Genomic DNA, 19,328 nt, shown 5'->3' with positions numbered 1-19,328 from the left:
GGTGACATCAGGCATGTACCAGCTATCTTGGATTCACTGCAACCCATTCCAAGATGGCAAACATTTCACTACTATCTTGCATTGTTACAGATAACATGATTCAGTTGTGCCTAGAGGGAAATGACATGGTCCACACTCAATAGACACAAAGACAGAGCGTTAAAAATCCCAGTACATCCCAATCAATGCAGATACCTCAAGCACCAATGCCTTAATGGAATTGTTCAGGTACAAAGGTACAACATGAATCAGAATCAGCAGATAAATAGAAATTCATTCCCAAATCAAAATGTGTCACAACAGTATTTCTTTCAAACAGGTGATTTCGGTCAGGACCCGTCAACCTGATGGTGCCTGAGGGGGGAGGAGGACTGTGTGCTTAGCGCAGTCTTAGAGGGAGACCAGGTGGTGCATATGTGGATCGAAAATCATGCTTCATTCCTCATTGGCATTGGTGCTACCTGCTTAACTGTAGGAACAACAGTGGTTCCTAACCTACCCCTCTCAGGAGAAAGTATCCAAGTTGTAGGAATTACAAATAAAAAGTTGTCCATCCCAATTTCAGAACCAGTTCCTGTTAAATTAGGGTCCTTTGTGGATCAACATTGTGTGTGTGTTCTTATATAGCGCTCGACTTACCCTAGGGCATCTTGGCGCTTGCATTGGGAACCCGTCCTGGCTTTTCCCTGGGAGATTACCTGTACTGGGCATCCCCAAGGTGAAAGCCAGGCATCCCGCCTCGGGGGGCCGTTGTGGAGATAAAGCAAGCTTAATGCCCAGAGTTGCAGAGTGTGAACCTGTGATTAGAGTGGGCACCGAAGCGAGAATTATTGAGTCAGTGGACAATTGGGCTCCAGACCCTGCCGCGTCGGGAATTGAACCCTTGTCCCGGGTATGACCTCTGCTTCAGGGTATGCCTCCTCTAACCAGTGAGCCACACTTCTCCACAAACATTGATTTGTGGTGTGGGATTCAAATGCAGTGAATCTGTTTGGACACAATCTGCTATATAAGGTAAATTGTTCTATCTATTGTACTCCAAATGCTATTGAGTTTCATACCAATAATGAGGATGTTGTTTTTAAACTTTCTCAACAGAGATCTGACATGGGAATGCATCCCTTACTGACCAAAGAGGATTTACACATTGAGCTAAGAGACACCGTATTGACTAAAGTCTGAGGGGCTTATTTACAAGCCTCTTTCACCACTTTTGCGTCATTTTTCCCATGTTAAAAATGACGCAAAAGTGGGGCAACAGGCTTGTAAATAAGCCCCTGGGTCTTTACAGGTACAAATATCAGACTAATCAAAGGTGTTGAACCAGGCTGATACACAGTCACACCCAATACAGAATATCAAAGAATCCCACAATGCAATTTGACTGAAGATACTATTTCCAGAATTACTCCTGTGATCAACTCAATGATTGAGCAAGGTATCCTATAGGAGATAATGAGGAGTTCATATAACTCTCCCATTATGGGCTTGCAGAAGCCGAATGAAAAGTATCGCATTGTGCAGGATTTGCAGAATATGAATGAGATAGTTGTCCCTTTTTGTCCTGTGGTACTGAATCCAATGGTGATCTTATTTCAAATTCCACGTGAAGTGAAATGGTTTTCTGTAATTGGTTTATGACAAGCTTTCTTTTCTATTCCTTTTCATTTAAGTCAATTCCATTTCACTTTCCATTTCAAAAATCGTATCTCGGCATGGTGCAGAGTTCCACAAGGATATACGGAAAGTCCCTCAATTTTTAATTGGATTCCCAAGAAAAATCCTGAGTCTCTGGTAATGCCAAATCAGTCAGTTCTAGTGAAATACAATGACGCCCTTCTGATGGCGTCAAATACTAAGGAAGGATGCAAGACTGATACCATTGCCCTGTTGAATCAACTGGCCGAAAATGGACATAAAGTATGGCTGATTAGGATACAGATTTGCCAAAATGAAGTCTTGTACTTAGGAAATCACACTGAAAAAGGAGCAAGGAAAGTGTCATTAGAGAGTATCACAGCGATTCTAAATATGAGTCAGCCAACTACCCATAAAGAAGTCCTCATGTTCTTAGGAATGGTGGGCTAATGTCGACAATGAATTTCAAATTTCTCATTGACTGCAAAACCTCTCTAGAGGTTGACGCACAAAGACGTGCTGATCCAGTACCTTGGGATGACATTAGTATGGCAGCCTTCCCTAAGCTGGGAGAATGTCTTTGAAGGGCACTGGATCTGGGAATGCCTGATTACAACAAGTGCTTTGTATTATTTCATAGTGAGAGAGAAGGGTGCACTCTTTCAGTACTGACACAGATGCACAGAAGCAATCGCAAACCAGTTGCTTATTTCCAGGCAACTCTTGATCCTGGGGCTGCAGCATTGCCTGGATGTTCAAAAGCTGTTGCATCTGCATGTGTGAGTCTTGAACAGTCTGAGAGCATAGTCATGGCACATCCACTGACTGTGTTTGTGCCCCACTTAGTGGAAATACTGTTGACCTGCACTAGGACACAATATTTGACCAATAGTCATTTGACTAAATCTGAACAGATCCTTCTGGGTGCAGAAAATGTTACACTTGAAAGATGTACTTATTGAACCCATCAATGCTGTTGCCACTGCCTGGACATGCAACTGTGACTGATAAAATTGAACATGGTTGCTTGGATGTGACTGAAGTATGTACCAAGCCCCGACCTGATATAATGGATGGACCATTGCCTGAATCTGATCATGTGTTGTTTGTTGATGGTTCTTGCTTGTGAAACAATGAAGGAAATCTGAAAGCTGCATATGCTGTTTGTACTGTTGCAGGTGTTGTGGAAGCGTCATGGTTGCATGGAGTGTATTCGGCTTGTTTCGAAGATGATAGCACTAACACAAGCTTGCATTTCAGAGCAACTCAGAGTCACCATATTTACAGATAGTCAGTACGGCTTTGGAGACGTACATGACTTCAAGCAATTGTGGTAACAACGAGGGTTCATGACTTCCTTTGGATCACCAATACAAAATTGGAGAAATTGCGAGGAACCTTTTGCGGTCCCTACAATTGCCTGCCCAGTTTGCAATATTCAAGTGAGAATCTCACAGGCAGGGCCCTGACTATGTGGCAATAGATATGCTGACAAGATGGCCAAGTACTGTGCCATAAATTCCTATACCTTTAATGGGGAATTGATAGATGAAACATCAGAAACCATAACCCACAATAAACACATGGGAAGAAGTTAAACAATTGCATGAAGACGTGTCAAAGACAGAACAACATAAAATATGGTGCAAGGAGGTTGCACCAGAAGGAAGGATGATGTTTGGATTTACACTCATGGCAAAACTGTGGGGCATATTATCAAGGGAGTTTATCTCCGCTTTTTTGGCTTTAAAAGCCAAGAAAGTGGAGTCAAAATTATCTCCCTATTACCTAGCTGTCGCTAACACCAGTTAGCGACAGCTAGTAGGAGATAGCGACCATCTTGGGCCCCACTTTGCATGTCAGTGATATTTATCACTAATGACATGCAAAGTGGGCGTGCCAAGATGTTAGCGACTGGAAACAGTTGCTAACATCGTTATCTCCTATTACCAACTTTTGGAGATATTCGCGCTAAGCGCGAATATCTCCAAAAGCTAACACCTGCCCTGAGCAGTTCTTAGCCATGTTATCCAAAGGGGGTGGATAACATGGCTAAGAGCATTAGCTCAGTAATGCATGAATATCGCTGACTTTTCAGCGATATTCATGCATTGCGGCCGATTTTTATCGCATTTGGTTTGGATAAAAATCGCCGCAGCTCTGCGGTAATTTTTTGTCTTTAACCAAGCAATAGCGTTAATTATCGCTATTGCTTGGTAATATGCCCCTCAATTACCTGATAGTTTGTTACCACCTATGACTAGACATTATCATGGTCCTACACATAATGTAGGAGGCGAAGCAATGATGCACCTCTATCAACAAGTGTGATTTAACCCCAGATTTAGATTGACTGCTGAAAAACTATGTCAATGCTCTATCGAATGTCAACAGTAAAATGTGGGAAAGAGAGTGCCTGTTACAATGAGTCATGTAGGGAAATCAAAAGGTCCCTTCAACCAGATGCAAATAGACTTTATTGAGATGCCCATTTGCAACTGATTGTGACATGTTTTGGTTATTGTTTGCATTTTCTCGAAATGGATGGAAGCTTATCCAACACGCAGAAATTCCAGTTTGATAGTTGCTAAATTGTTGTAAAGGGGTTGATTCTAAGGTTTGGCTTCCCAACCTCTCTCAAGAGAGACTGAGGTACTCATTTCAATAATGAGGTCCTGAAAATGTTATGTGCAGCATTACAAACAGGGCCGAAGCTCCTTTGTAGTTTTCATCCAGAGGCTACTGGACTTGTGCAGCAATTTAAGGGTACATTGAAATCCAGATTGGCAGAGTTGTGCACTTCAATGTCTTTGAAGTGGCCCGATGCATTGCTTTTGAGTTAATGAGTCTGAGAATTCACTGTCTAGGAGACCTAATTAAATGTTATAGCTACACTTTGCAGGCACCAGCTCAATCCATGAAAGAACGATTGCAATCAGTGTTCACGGACGAACTCTCCCCCTGGGACAGACAGCCTGCACTTGGCCACTTCAACATTGAAGATTGAAATCATGAGCCTCTCTAATTCAATCATTCCCCTGTCAACGTGGAAAAAACCGATAAAAAGCAAAAACACTTTAGTGTCATTCAAGAAAGACATTGCTCTGCTTCCCAAAAAACCACTCCTTACAGCTCTTGATGACTCTTATATTAAGGGGAAACCTCAGCCGTATTTTAATTACTCTCTCCAATCACAGACTCGCATTAACATTATTTATATGAGGCTGTTAGCCCTTCCAATTTATGATTTTAACCCGCTGTGGGCTCAGAGGAATGGTCAGTTAACTTGTAGGCTCTGCTATTATCTACATGAGTCCTGGTTACATCTGCAAAGCCCGGGCCAAGGGCTTGCCTGTCCTTGCCCGTCACTGCCCGGAGGTGGCCGGGCTTGGCCATTCCTTTTTGGCCTGTATCCCCGGGATTAAGGTAATTATATAAGATGCCTTCAACAAATTCCCCGCTCGTATTCAGGGGAAACGGGAATGTGATACAAAGCGGCCCACGCACAGCTAAATAGTCCCTCATCAACTTTGCCCACAGCTATTGACTTAATGCTCCAGAAGGAGATTGGGTTAGTTACCTCAGAAATCGAACTTACTGAAAGACGATTATCTATTACCCCTGAGTTTCTTCCCATGGTACCACCGACTTTAGCAAATGTTGTGAATTCCCCGGAACCTTCTGTACATGGAAGTGTCCCCTTATTCTGTGTCAACCCTTGTACCTAGTAAAAAAGTCAGTAAAGAGGTAATGCTGCAGTGCCTAGGAAAGTTAGAAAAAGAAAGCAGGGGAATAGTAGGGGTCGTAAGGGAAAAAAGGCGGAGGGGGGGGAAAGCGAAAGGTACTTCAAATATATCCAGCATAGAAAACCCCATGGGTAATAACCATGCTTCCTTACCTGTCCCTCCTTATCCATCTTGGGCCCAAACTTTCCTAACAGATCTTCTTACCCAATGCAGAATCATTATGAAGGAAGAGGTTGCTCCTATTCTTGACCATATTCAAAAATTAGCAGCTAGCGTGGGTAAAGCACAGGTCATTTCCCAACAAAATCTTAACCCTAGCATATCATCTTTGTGTCAAAAAATGAGGCTCGAGATTCCTCAGAATCCACCTGAAACCTGGCCAATCCAACCAACTACAGAAACCATCCTGACCCTAGACCAAGCTAACCGTAGTAAGCCAGTATCCAATGTCAAAGCTGTAGAAAAGAGTACTCCTGTATTAGATGGGCAAGCTCAACTAGGACACCAGGGTCTAATGGAACCTAATCCATATCCAGGGAGGGAGGCCCAAATGCAAAACCAGCGCACAGGGGTGAATTCAATTAGCAGTGCTGTAGTGGCCATCACACCGACTGAAGGGAATGGAGGTGGTAGCCTTTTAATAGGAGAAACTGAAATACTGCCCCTCCCAACCATCAACCTAACCCCAGCAGCAGTACCATATGTGATTATTTTGGCTGGAATTCCTGAACTTAAGCATGGACAGAAGGAATCACAGCTAGACCTTAGAACTAAGATCCTGTTTTGGATGGCCACACACAAACAATTCCCTTATAATAGGACTGGTGATATCCTGATGGTACGGAGGGTGGCTTGGGTGTGTCCTACAAAACAAACAATACCAGGGGATTGTGTGATTGTTAATTTTAAGCACCCAGAGGTTGTATGTAGATTAGTATCCCAGCATTTTTACCCCCCAGCCATCAGAGTGTTAATGTTGGACTTTTTCTATCCCTCCCCCCGAAGCATGGGTGAAGCCTATTCCGCTTTGGATTGTGGCAGATGGCGAATGTAATCTTATAAATCCCCTGCAATCCATTCACACTACTCTTCCTCCTTTAATATCCCGGTCTCAAATTGTTTTGGGCCGTTGGAGGATGCAGATTGACTGGGAGGGCCTGAAGTCTTTAAACATGATAAATCTGGATTATGGGCCCCTGATGTACCACCTTATTCAAGTTAGGTCCACCAACATTTTACAGTGAGTAGCGAGGTGGGTTTGGATTTACAAAACCGGGATATTCCTCTTTGTAAGAAGTCAGATGGATCATCTGAAACGGATGGACCTCTCTCAATGGTTATCTATAAATCCATAGGGGCACACATTGAGAAAAAATCTACTAGTGTTTGTGGAGGAAATAGTATTAATTTCCCTGCCAGCCTAGTCTCTGTGCACCCTGACCTTCCGGGGGGGGGGGGGGGGGGGGAGGGGTTTAAGGGGGATGTGGAGATAGGAGTATATCCCGGAGAATAATCTCACAGTTTTGTCCTGGAATGTGGCAGGCTTATCTAATAAATTAGTCTGCCCTGACTGGGGGCTATTTATAGACCAGTATGATGTCTGCCTACTCCAGGAGACATGGGCAAGGGAAGAGATAGTAAGGTTGGGTTTTGCGTCTTACAACAATATGGCATCTATAGGAGAAAGGGGCAGACCCTATGGGGGATTACTGATACTGGTAGCATCCCATTTGGGCTGTACGGTGACACAACTAAATACTTCAACTATATATCTCCAATGTGTCACACTTTAGTTCCCGTCTAATTTAAGGGTGACTTTTAATAATGTCTATTCACGCCCTGTTAGGTTGTGGAAATAATCCCCCACTCTGGCCTTGCTGGATACCTTTATTTCCAATGTCTCGGGAGAGAGTAGACTGCTTATTGCGGGATATTTTAATTGTCAATATGAGCCTTTACCTGGCATTAGAAATTTACTTACCAGAGAAGAAGATGAGCAATGGTCAATTCCCGAGTTTCAGTTTGCTCCTATTAGGGTTTAGTCACCACTGGCTCTCCAAGTGAAATCTATAACTATGGCCCATTCTTTGACAGCCTGTAATGGACGTGCCCACTTAGATCAGGAAGGGAATGCCACGTTCAATCGTGTTGGTCAGTCCTCCTGGTTAGATTATATCTTGTTAGAGACAAGGACATGGTCTTGGGTCACCGATTTTGAGATTCTTTTATGTCATGACAGTGACCATAATGCCCTGGTCCTAAATTTAAGACTTCCTCTGACAGGCAGTGCCCCAGGGGAAAAAACTAGGAAGGAAAGTGTTTTGATTCTTTCTAATGACAGAAGAAGGTTTAAATGTCCTATGATAAAACAATCCCCAGTTAAAATGAGTGTTTTATACTTAGTTGTCCATAAGTTTCTTGTGCAAATAAGTGCTTTTATTGAGCTTTGACAGGAAATGATGATAGATAAAATACATAAATTACACACAGGACTGGTGGCTGACCTAGCAGATTTACTTAACCCAATAGTGACCAAACCCAGGCTGAATCAGAAGATTCAATCGTGGTTCGATCACAAGTGTAAGAAGTCAAAGTCTTTATTAATTGAGTCAATCAAAGCCCATGACAGGATCCAAACTAAACTTAGGAGGCAGAAGTACAAGCAGGCTATTATAGAGGCTAAACAGCAATGGAAAAACTGCAAATGGGATAGTATAAAAAGTGCTTTGGGGAACAGGAATATGCAGAAATTCTGGGCAATAGTGAGAACTGGATGTGGATACGGTCAAGTGGCAGACGAGCCGAATATTGCGCCTGAGAAGTGGATCGAACATTTCCGGGTGCTGTATTCGACTGAAATAGTTATTCCCATGGCGCCGACTACCTACCAGGAAGAACACATCGGTCTCTCATATAGCCCTGAGTATGCTCCCACATTGCCCAGAATGGAAACTGATGCAAGCATAATGATAACACTATTGGAGGTGGAGGGTGAAATCAAGAGACTATCGGCAGGTAAAGGACCGGGTCTTGATAAAATTCCCGGGGATCTCTTTAGAGATCAACCAGTAGTATAGATTCCAAACTTTTGCTTGATGTTCAATGCCATACTCCAGGGCTCCCATATACCAGAAACCTGGTTAGGGGCCGAGATTGTACCAGTGTTTAAAAAGGCCTCTCCATTAATCCCCGCAAACTACCGTCCGATCAGCTTGATCGACATTAGTCAAAAACTCTTTGCGCGGTTTATCCTCGACCGGCTTCAGATATGATGAAGGAACATGAGATATTGAGCCCATATCAAGCCGTAGTTAGGGAAAAAAGATCCACCGTAGACCAACTTCTTAGATTACAACTTTTGTATTGGAAAACGGTGAAAGTAGAGGGTGGCAGCCTCTACTTGATTTTTGTTGACCTTAAGACGGTGTTCGATCTGGTACCACAGGAACTCCTGTGGGTGGTACTGGCGGATATGGGGATCCCTACCTACCTCCTTGATATTATCAAAAGACTCCACTTAAACAATTTTTCCCAAGTCAGAAGTGGTAAAAGAGGTGTTTTGACATCTAGGTTTTCGGTCAATAGAGGATTCAGTCAGGGGTGTGTCCTGGCCCCCACCCTTTTCTGTATTTTTATCAATGCCTTAATTGCCCACCTTATGGGGGTCAAAGACATTGATGCCCCGAAAATAAGAAAGAAACAAATAGGTAGTAGCATTAATGTTTGCAGACGACACCCTTTTATTGTCGAAATCCCCGATGGGATACAGCATGCCCTAGATAGCTTTCCCAGTTTCTGTAAGAAAAGGGGGTTGGAAATTAATTCACAAAAGTACATGGTCTGTAATCCACCCAAGACCACCCGTCCCAACCCTTCTTTAAACAGCATCACTCTGGAAAGGGTAATGGTATTCGAGTATTTGGGTGTCACCCTCACAGATAATATGGACTGGGGTCCCCAGATTGCCAAGGCCAAGCTTAGGTTGGCACAGACCTCGGGAGGCGTTTTTTTAAAATTGCACAGGGAATCCACCTCTAAGCCAGTTGCCTCCACTCTTGAAATCTACAAAGCGCAAGCTAGGGGTGCTATAATTTATGGGGCGGAACTGTGGGGACACTCTTCAACTGAATATTTTCTCAAGGCAGAAAATTGTTTTTTGAGATCTCTATTGGCTCTCTCAGCTAGTACTCCCCTTACTCCCCTGAGAATGGATTTAGGAATCAGACCAATAGATGAAGAAATCGGTTTACGTCCGTTAACATATTGGTGCAGATTGTGGGTCACCCCAGAATTGAAGCACTTTAGATCTGAAGTTGAAGAACTCATGGGTCTACCTGGGATAGAAAAACTCCAGTGGTTTGCTTATATAAAAAATGAGAGCAAGAGGCTGCGCAATTTAGAGATCTGGAGCAACCCTGAAGTTGCCTGTGCAGAGATGTCATGCGCCGACCTGGTGAAACTCTATCGTAACCATCAGATGGCCGATATTCTTAGTAACTCTACGCTGGGTTCCTTAACCATAGAGTTTCTTAATATCAAAGAGGAGTATAAACTGGAGCCATTTTTGGACATGATTTTACCTAGTGTAGCGAGGAAACTCTATGTACAATTTAGACATGGTACCCTACAACTTAGGGTTTTTTCTCATAAATGGTCCCAATCTAAGCTCCTAGAATGTCCAGCGTGTGGTGTACAGGAGGAGACTGAGCCCCATGTTTTTTACTTCTGCCCATGTTATAAGCTTATTAGGCAGCGTTGGCTCGTCCAACTGTGCAGAAATTTGGGGTTCAAACAATATCATCAGACAATTAGAATCCTGAAATGTGACACTTCTCCGCCTGTTGTATTTTCAGCTTCCCTTTTCTTGCACGCCATGTGGCGCAGGCGCTGGTTATTTCTTAATAATATTTCCCGGTGAAATTGTTATGCTTAGTTCATCTTGAGGTGAGATACATGCGTCCCATCTTGCTCAGTATTTGTCCTTGTAGTACCTCTTTTTAACTTTTTTACCTCCTTTTTAACCATGTCTTTAGCTTTTATGATATTTAATTGAGTATTTCTATATTAATGCTGATGTACATAGTCATAATGCTGTTTTATACTGACTGTATGTTTGTATCTTTTATGGTCTATGACCGAAATAAAGATTATTTGAATTGAATTCTATCCTTACTGTACAAACGAACATTAATGAAAGTTAACTATCAGTAATAAGCATTGTGAAATTTTGCTATTGTCTTTCACACTATATACTCCCCCTTTCAGACTAATCAGCTAATTGGGATATATTGCCATCAACCTGAAATGCTGCTTTTGGAATTGACATTTTTTGTATTGCCAGAATTTATAGATGTGTATACAATTTTTAATCTTTGACATTTTATTAAGTATCACTATGAAGTTTGTATGTTACGGTTTTAATTAACTATATAATAAAATACATGAAGTTGTAATGTTCCGAGTGATGAGGCAGCCAGCTGTTCCTGCCAATGATTTAGTCAGCATAATAGGTGATCTGTTCCTAAATTATTGTAAACGTTTAGCTGATGCAGTACGTTCTGTCTCACCAGGTTGAAGGGGCTGCCCTTGCGACTCAACAGGAGTAGTGCCATGACCTCAGTCCTGGTGAAGAAGTATGTGTGAAAATTGTGCTTGGAGCCCAGTTGGAAAGGACCTTACTAGGTGATCCTGGTTACCAACACTGCTGTAAAGTGCAGAGGTCTCCAGAATTGGAAACATGCCACACATGCTCGCGGAGTCCCATGTCCCCTTGATATAACAGCACCTGTCCTTGAGGTTCCAGTGGTTAGAGAGAGACAAAGGGAGCAGGCTAGTCAAGCTGTTGGGGACCAGCAAGCTGCTGGGACAACACTTGTTTGGCCTGAGGCGGGTCCGAGAGTCAAGTAGTGTTGATACCGAAGGGTCTCAGCCAGTAGAGTTGACTATGAGAAGTGTTGAGCCTAACGAAAGGCCTAATGCATGAAGAAAGCGAGTTGTACCTAGAGACAGTTGGCCCAGAAAAGATGAGATACTGTGACGTTGCTTAACAAACACAATTTATCCTAAATATGCTCATTGTAGGAGAGTAGGGTCTGCTTCCTATGGTCACCCCTACTTTGTGCTGTGATTCTCTGGTTTTTCGAGGTTAATGTGGTTGTGGGCCTGCTAATCAGACCCACAGCCCAGCTGTTCTCTCTCTAAATTGATACCATGCACTTTAGGTGCATACCAGATTGATTACTGGGTCACCCTTGTGAGCCCCTGTATAGTGCACCATAGGTACCCAGGGCATAGGTGCACCCTAGGCCTACCAGGGGCTGCAGAATGTATTATGCCACCCCTGGTTTGCCTTCAAAACTGACACCACAGGTCTTTTCACACAACTTGGATAAGGTGGTGTATTCACCCCTTACTTAGATATAGTATACCTATATCTACCTTTACAGATAGACACATATACACCTATAAGCCACTCCTATGGTAAGCCTCGACAATCCTGGAGGCAAATGGCTTGGTTTTATGTGACAGGGTGCCCTAGCATGAGCTAAACCCCTCTGCAGCTTTCAGAACCATCTCCTTATAGCTGTTCTATGATATAGCCATACCATATACTCTTAAGTGCATTATAATCCTCGCGGTTAATGGTAACTTTGGTTTGGTTTTATCAAAACGTGTTGTGTAAAATGTCAAACAATTTGGAATACTACCCCCCCACCACCAATTATGGCGGTGGAGGTAGCATTCCACCCTTCTAGAGGGAAAAGACATGCAGTTTACTGCTTTACTCGGTTAAAGTTAAACAGAGCCTCAGCATCACAAAATGGATGCTGCTGCCACAGACCCGAGTCTGACCTCCTGTTGCTGGGGGAAACTCCAGCAAGGGCGGCCTGGACAATAGGTTTCCTGTCCAGGGAGGTGCCAGCACCTCCCCAGACAGGGGTTTTGTGTATTGGGGCAGGGAGGGCTGCATCCAGTGAATGCATCTAGACACACAAGGTGCTCCATGCATAGCCTGATTAAAACCAGTCGCTGGGGCACTGCAGCCCCAGCTCTGGTGCGAAACTGGACAAAGGGAAAGGGGTGTAACCACCCCCTTCTCAGGTCCACCCATAGGAGGGACCTACTCAGGTAATCCAGCCCGCTTTTTTAATATAAGTGTAAGAGCTGTGTCCCCAGGACTTTAGATTATCCTGGACGAATCTTTGTAAGACATATCTTGGACCTTCGACATTCCATTCTGACTGGAAGACGGAAGACATCTCCCTTGTGGTCAAGGAGTGACCACCCTGTGCAAACAGGCACCAATGGCAGCTTTGCCAGGCTGCAGTTTCAAGGCTCCCATCAGAACCCGAAGACTCTGCAACTCAAGAAATGGACTTCCAGACTTTGCTGACCCCGATTCACATCCACAGCAAAGCTGAGACCCGTGGCAGACACGAGAGACATGGGACCAGACATCTTGGATATCCAGCATTTTGCTACCTGCACTCCTTTCCTGAAGCCTCCGTAAGTTGAGCATTGGAGTACAAGAAGCCCCAACCCCGAGCACCATTTGCACCGAAGTTCAGGCCCCCACACTTTGTGAGTGTCCCGTGGGCCCCATCTTTGCATTTGAGCTTGATGTGTCTTCCCCGTTCCTTGCCTGTTGGCTAGTCAGCCCCCTGAATCACCATCTTAAATTTAACTTGCTATCCTGGTTGCTCCAGGCTTGCTCCAGCTTCCCTGAAATGGAGAAGCACAACAAACCTTGCTGTCAGCAACAGAGACAATCTCAACATTCTGTGTGGGTTGTGGCTGCCAAGGCTTGTTGGGTCCAATCCGGATACCAATACCGCAGTCATCTAGATTCATTATGGAACAGCTCAAATCCAGCTCCTGGTCATCGTTGATGCCTCCTGGACCTCGTGGCTGAAGAGACAAACTCACCTTCTTCACCTTAAAGCACCCAACATCGCCTGGTTCCTTCCTGGTCACTGGCTAGTGACCCAGACTCTGTCCCCTCTGCTTTCAGGTTCTTCACATCTCTGATCCACCCTTGAATCCACCCGGACACTTTTCCTCTTGTCGCCTGCAGCACTTCTTTGCAGCTCTCCATAGAAAACAACGACGAAACCCGACACGAAAAGACACCTGTGCACCCGGCTTCCCTGGGAGAGGTAACACGAGAACTCCGGTGCTCCCGTGGGTCTTGACTCTCGAAGTGTCCTACTTTAAAAGGATTCCATCCTAGTCCATCCGGAAGTGTCCTTAAACTGTAACTTTGTAACTTTTACGAACTCCATAGGAAGTCAATGGGAACCTGCTCCTGTGTTTAGACACTGCACGCGGCTTCCGTGGGTCTCCTATTTACTAACCTTTGGTTGTTTAGTGTAGCCCCAGCGATTCTACAGGCCCTGGGCCTGCTTTCTAACTCTCACGTGGTACTTATACCACTTTCTTAGTATATGGTTTGTGAGGCCCCTAGGGCATAAAGTATACTGTGCAACTTATAGTATATTAACTGTGTGACTTGTATTGTATTTTTACCTCTGACCTCATAAAGAGTGCAGAGGGGTTGTGTTTAGATTAAATACATATATATTTGATATATACCTTGTGTGGTGTCCTTTCATTTGGTATTCAAGGGATTATATATGGTAAAACAACTTGCTTAACTCGCCTACTGAAGTCTTAGCCTAAAGACAGCTGGTTCATGCTACCACTAGGATAGCTTTCTATAAGGTTGACTTTACAACCACCATCAATAAAGGTCAATTAGACTGGTGCAAGGTGCCTACTAGAACTAGTGGACATCACATGCCAGGCTAACTTCTCACACTCGTCAAACTTGGTGTTTTTATGCTGAACTTTGCCAAATTGCTCAAACCACTTGCTTCTATATTTTTGTAATTTTCAATAGTTAAACAGTGTGAATTTTGAGAAGCCATGAGGTCTTACACTGAAATCTCTCCTAGATGCAAACATGTGTATGCAGGCATTATTTCTGTTATTGTCTTGATATTAGTTGCATTACTTATTATTTTAAATTTCCTGCATTATGTACCCGTTGAAAATCCTAAGCTTACCAATTCTTTCAAATCTGCTCAAATTAATGGCCCTGATTTCACTGCTCTAAATTACAGCACTTTACATCTTGATTTTTCAAATACTCAACCTTTCTCTAAATGTCTATATTAGGTTGCTTAATGAGTACGTGGATACACTGGATGCTAGTGATTGCTATGTATGAATGCAATTACCTGCATCAGTTGCTGAAAGTGTGACCTACCACAGCTAATCATTAACATATGGAGTTTCTTGCAGTGTGTTGACTAGTTTGTTTTATAGTGCTGATTGATTACTATATTAATATTCAACTCAAGATCTGATCTTTTCTGAACTTCCAGTACTAAAAACTTAAACCCACATTCACTTGTTGAAACTATGGGCTATTTATTCAGATGGAGTCAATCTTTCGATATGGCTTATGCACATAGAAATAACCTAATGTAAAATAGGGAAAGCTGAGAAGAAATTAATTGATTAATAGAGCGTAGACAAAATAATGTGACTAATAAATCTGACACATCTTTAAAATTAACTCTTTAATGTAGCAGGAGAAGCAACTGCAATAGTAGAAGGGATAGCTACTTCAGCCTTAGACAGTAAGCATAAGGGAAAACTTTGTATATACAGAAAAAGATCAAATAGTAACATAAAATTTGTAGGTCAAAGTGAATGTGAACATACCTTTGATGTTTAGGAGAACTGGCGAAAATACTTAGAAGGAGTTGATACAATCTATCCTGGAGTGTATTATACTTGTGGAAAGAATGCCTATTATAAATTATCGAAAAGATGGCATGGAAGTTGTAGTCTGGGAATTGTGTTTCAAAAAATTATCTTGTGAAACAAATTGGGAAGAATTAAAAGAGACAAAAGGGAGGATAAAGAGAGGTGTGAGTGCTAGTGAAGTGGTGGGTGATATTTTTGGAGCTTTAATACCTTCTGTAGGAGTAGAATTAAACTCACATAAATTAGTAAGCTTTCTACTAGCGTAGATAAATTAGCCACCAGTACAACTAGAGGATTTTCTGTTGTAGATATTGAAATGATTTCAATAAGATCACTGGGAATGCAAAATCTTGTTGTTGTAATACTTTATTCAATATATTCATATCATAAAAGTACAAACATTACAAACCATAAAACCAGTGTACAGTAGTATTACATCCATTTCATCTTAAAAAGGTTAAAAATCTATATGCAATTAAAGGTTACTTACAGGGGACTAAAGTGCATTCTCCAAATGTTCATATTTCTGGATTTTGGCGGAGTTTACATTTTACTATTACCTAACAGCCTAGTCCGTATGAACAGGCGCTAGCAAGATACTTTGCAACCCCGCAGACAATATACAAGGACGTTGTATCGGTTAAAAGGATACGCAGTGCAATCCTAAAATCTCTAACACCCATCTCCCTGAACACAGGTTTCAACCATCTTTTTCTAGGGTGTTTGTACGCCTTACAAGCAAACCGAAAGTGAGGTAGAGATTCTTTCGTACATGGGCAGCCTGGGCACGTAACATCATGATCCCTCACTCCTTTCCACCCCTCTGTGAACTTTTTAAGGGGGAGCATACCATATCTCATCTTCATGAAGAGGGATCTGTCTCTTGGAATTTGAATGTAGTCCAGAAATGGCTCTAACTTGCTTGTTGGCTTTTGTTCCAAGAACTGATTAGTCAGAGGCCCCCACTTTGTGCTTTCCAGATCCTCAGCCTCAACCCACTCCCAATATATTTTTCTCACAACTTGTTTGGGGGGTGGGGATTGGGAAACCCATGATTCGGCAATTCCTAGACTCACCACCAACTGCCTTAATTTGTTAAGCCGCTTTATCTTTTTAGATGCATTCAGGATAATCAGCTCATCTAGCACCAAGGCATAGTTTGCCAATTCAGGCGTCCTTCTTAGGCGCACCCAGAACAGCAAAGGACGGAGGCGTGCCATATCCGCAATTGATCATTTGGCCATATCATAAAAAAGAGGCTTCAGGGGCGTCAAGGGAGGGAGTGATACTAAGTCTCTAACAAACTTATTCTCAGCTCTTACCAAATCCAGCGTATTCTCTCCACCCCACAGTTCGGAGCCATACACCGCTGAGGCTAGTGCCTTCCCCTCATAAACTGCCAGCGCCGCGGCTATATGCCTACTAATAGACAAGCGCTGATTCCTCAGGATAACACCGGAAACCCTTTTGAGATTTAGCAGCATTTTTGATAAGTGGGAGTCCCATTTCATATTATTGCTCAACCTGACTCCCAAGTTATCGAATTCTTTCACCACCTCTAGCGGAGACCCATTTAAAGTAAGATAAACTTTCCTAACTTTTTTTTTGTTTTGGAGGACAGCACCATCAGCTTCGTTTTGGTGGTATTGACAGTTAGTCCAAGCTCGTCGCAAAACACACTGAAGCGATCGAGCAGTTTCTGTAAGCCCGATGGGGTTTTAGACATCAGGAGGGTGTCGTCTGCAAAGAGGAGGGTAGGTGTTTTCTCCCCGGCCAGGACTAGGGCATCCGCAGGGTCCTCCCTCAAATGGTCTAACACCCCATTGATAAAGAGGGAGAGCAAAGTCGGAGCCATCACACAGCCCTGGCGAACCCGTCTGTTAACTGGCACCCTCCCAGTTAGCTGTCCTTGCCTCCCCCACCGGATTCTGGCATAATTGTCTTCATGGAGCCTAACAACAAACTGTAAAAGGTGACAAGGGAACCCCATATCCAGCAGGACCTTCCAGAGCTTGGCACGGGGAATTACATCAAATGCCGTTTTTAAATCTATGAAGGCTAAGTATAGGCTGCCCCTCGTGATGGACACAGATTTCCAGTATACTGCACAGAACATGAAAACCTGGTCCATCGTGCCCACACCTTGCCTAAAACTCGCCTGGAAATGGGACAGAATATTATCCTCATTTAGCCATGCTCTTACTCTAGTAACAATGACCCTGCCAACTACCTTCTGGATTATATCGATTAAGCTGATAGGTCTGTAGTTGGCAGGGTCCTCCCAATCGCCTTTTTTATATATGGTTACAACCTCCGCACCCTTCCATGATTCGGGGACAGGATGTCCGTGCAGGATTAGATTCATTATGCGGGCAATTTAGGGTCGTGCAGAAGTAAATCGCCCAGTAGCCCATCCGGGCCTGCCGCCTTGCCGGGTATTATATTTGTAATAGCTTCCTGCAATTCCCGGGGAGCAAAGGCTTCTATATGCGTGTGGGTTTCTATACTAAAATCAATATATGTCCTTGTTGTTTGACCCAGATCTGCTTCCTCACAATACAGTTTTAAAAATGGGAGTACCACTGTTGTTCCGTTATATGGTTTGGTATTGGATCCGCCCCCCTTCTGTCCAATTTATTGACCAGATTCCAGAACAAAGTTGAGTCTTTTGCATTGGCAGCTTGCTTAAGTTGCTGCCAGTGCTCCTCCTCCCAATCCCTTTTAGCTACTTCGATACTTCTGCTATACTCTTTCCTAGCTAATCTTACTGCTATTGTGTCCTTTCTTTTAATGGAAGTTATTATTGCCTTCCTCTTTTCCCTGCAATGGGCCGTATACCAAGGAGTGCTATTCGAGGGTTTTCGATTTGGTTTAAAAAATTCCCTGCTCTCCCCCAAAGTGAAAAACACACCAATTTTGTCTATTAGGTTCTTATAGGAATCAGTCAATTTAAAATCTAAGGAATTAGACTGTGCTAGCCTGCTGAATGTGAGGTCTCTAATCTCAGCTTCCACAAGCTCTTTGATACTAGTTAGTTTTTCCTCTTCACATCTTACCCTACTCCATTTTAACTTCCGATTGCAATTTGTGGGGATTACTTCTTTGGCAATCATCACCGGACCACTCCTTAATTCAATCTCACTCCCCCAATTGATTTTCATACAGAGTGGATTGTGGTCACTATCCTGTGACAGCCTAACCTAACCTCACTAGGCAGTCCCAAGATTGGATGTCCAGTAATATATAATCTATGCGTGACGGGCAACCTATTCTATTGTAAGTCATTGCCCCATTAGGATCTGAGACGGTCCTCCCATTAAGAGCCCGTAGGTTGTGTTCTAATGTAAGAGCATTCAGTTGTAATGCTCTGGCTGACCATTTCTTAATGGGTTTTAAATTTAAAGGGGAAATAGATTGCCTCCAATCAACCGCACTAAAACCAAGGGCATCTTCATCAACTAAGCGTTCATAGGTGCAATTAAAATCGCCCCCTACTACCACTTTAGCCCTCTGAGAGCTATCCATTAGTGTCGCATCTAGTAATGCTATTGTAGGTGAGTATTGCTCACCCTCGGAGCCTCTAGCATACACACAGAACAATTCCAGTATATTCCCCCCCTTCGGGCCCTTAATAGATATATATAATATATCATTTGAAGGTAAATTATGGACGGTGACGGCCCAATTCAGTGCCACACTAATCCATATATGCAGGCCGCCTGACGGTCGACCTCTCCCTCCCGTGATTGCAGGGATAAAATAAGTAGCAAACCCATTTTTATGTAGTGGGATCGTGCTCCATGTTTCCTGGAACATGTAGATATTAAATGTGTCGATAAAATCGTTCCATTCTGGAATGGGCAGTTTTTTTTGAAGCCCTGCTATATTCCATGAAAGGAAATTGATGACATTAGAAGCTGGAGCTGCTCCCCTAGAGGTTGTATAGGAAGATGATCCGTTAGCTGCTAAGTTTGGGATGTTTCGCCTGTTGCTAGTTAGTCCCTCCCTCCTCCAGAGGTACTCAATTCCAGTAATATCTGCTGCCTCCCTCTCAGCAATACTTGTGATGAGCTTACTCTCGTGCTTTGACCTTGGGGGTTTGTTTGTATCTGATGGCTCATTTGTCTGATAGCCCTTCCCTAGTCAATCCACAGTGTTTAGGTCAGAGTT

The sequence above is a fragment of the Lissotriton vulgaris genome, chromosome 7 (assembly GCF_964263255.1).
Source record: "Lissotriton vulgaris chromosome 7, aLisVul1.2, whole genome shotgun sequence".
NCBI classification, from domain to species: domain Eukaryota; kingdom Metazoa; phylum Chordata; class Amphibia; order Caudata; family Salamandridae; genus Lissotriton; species Lissotriton vulgaris.
Note: the sequence above shows the minus strand (reverse complement) of the source record.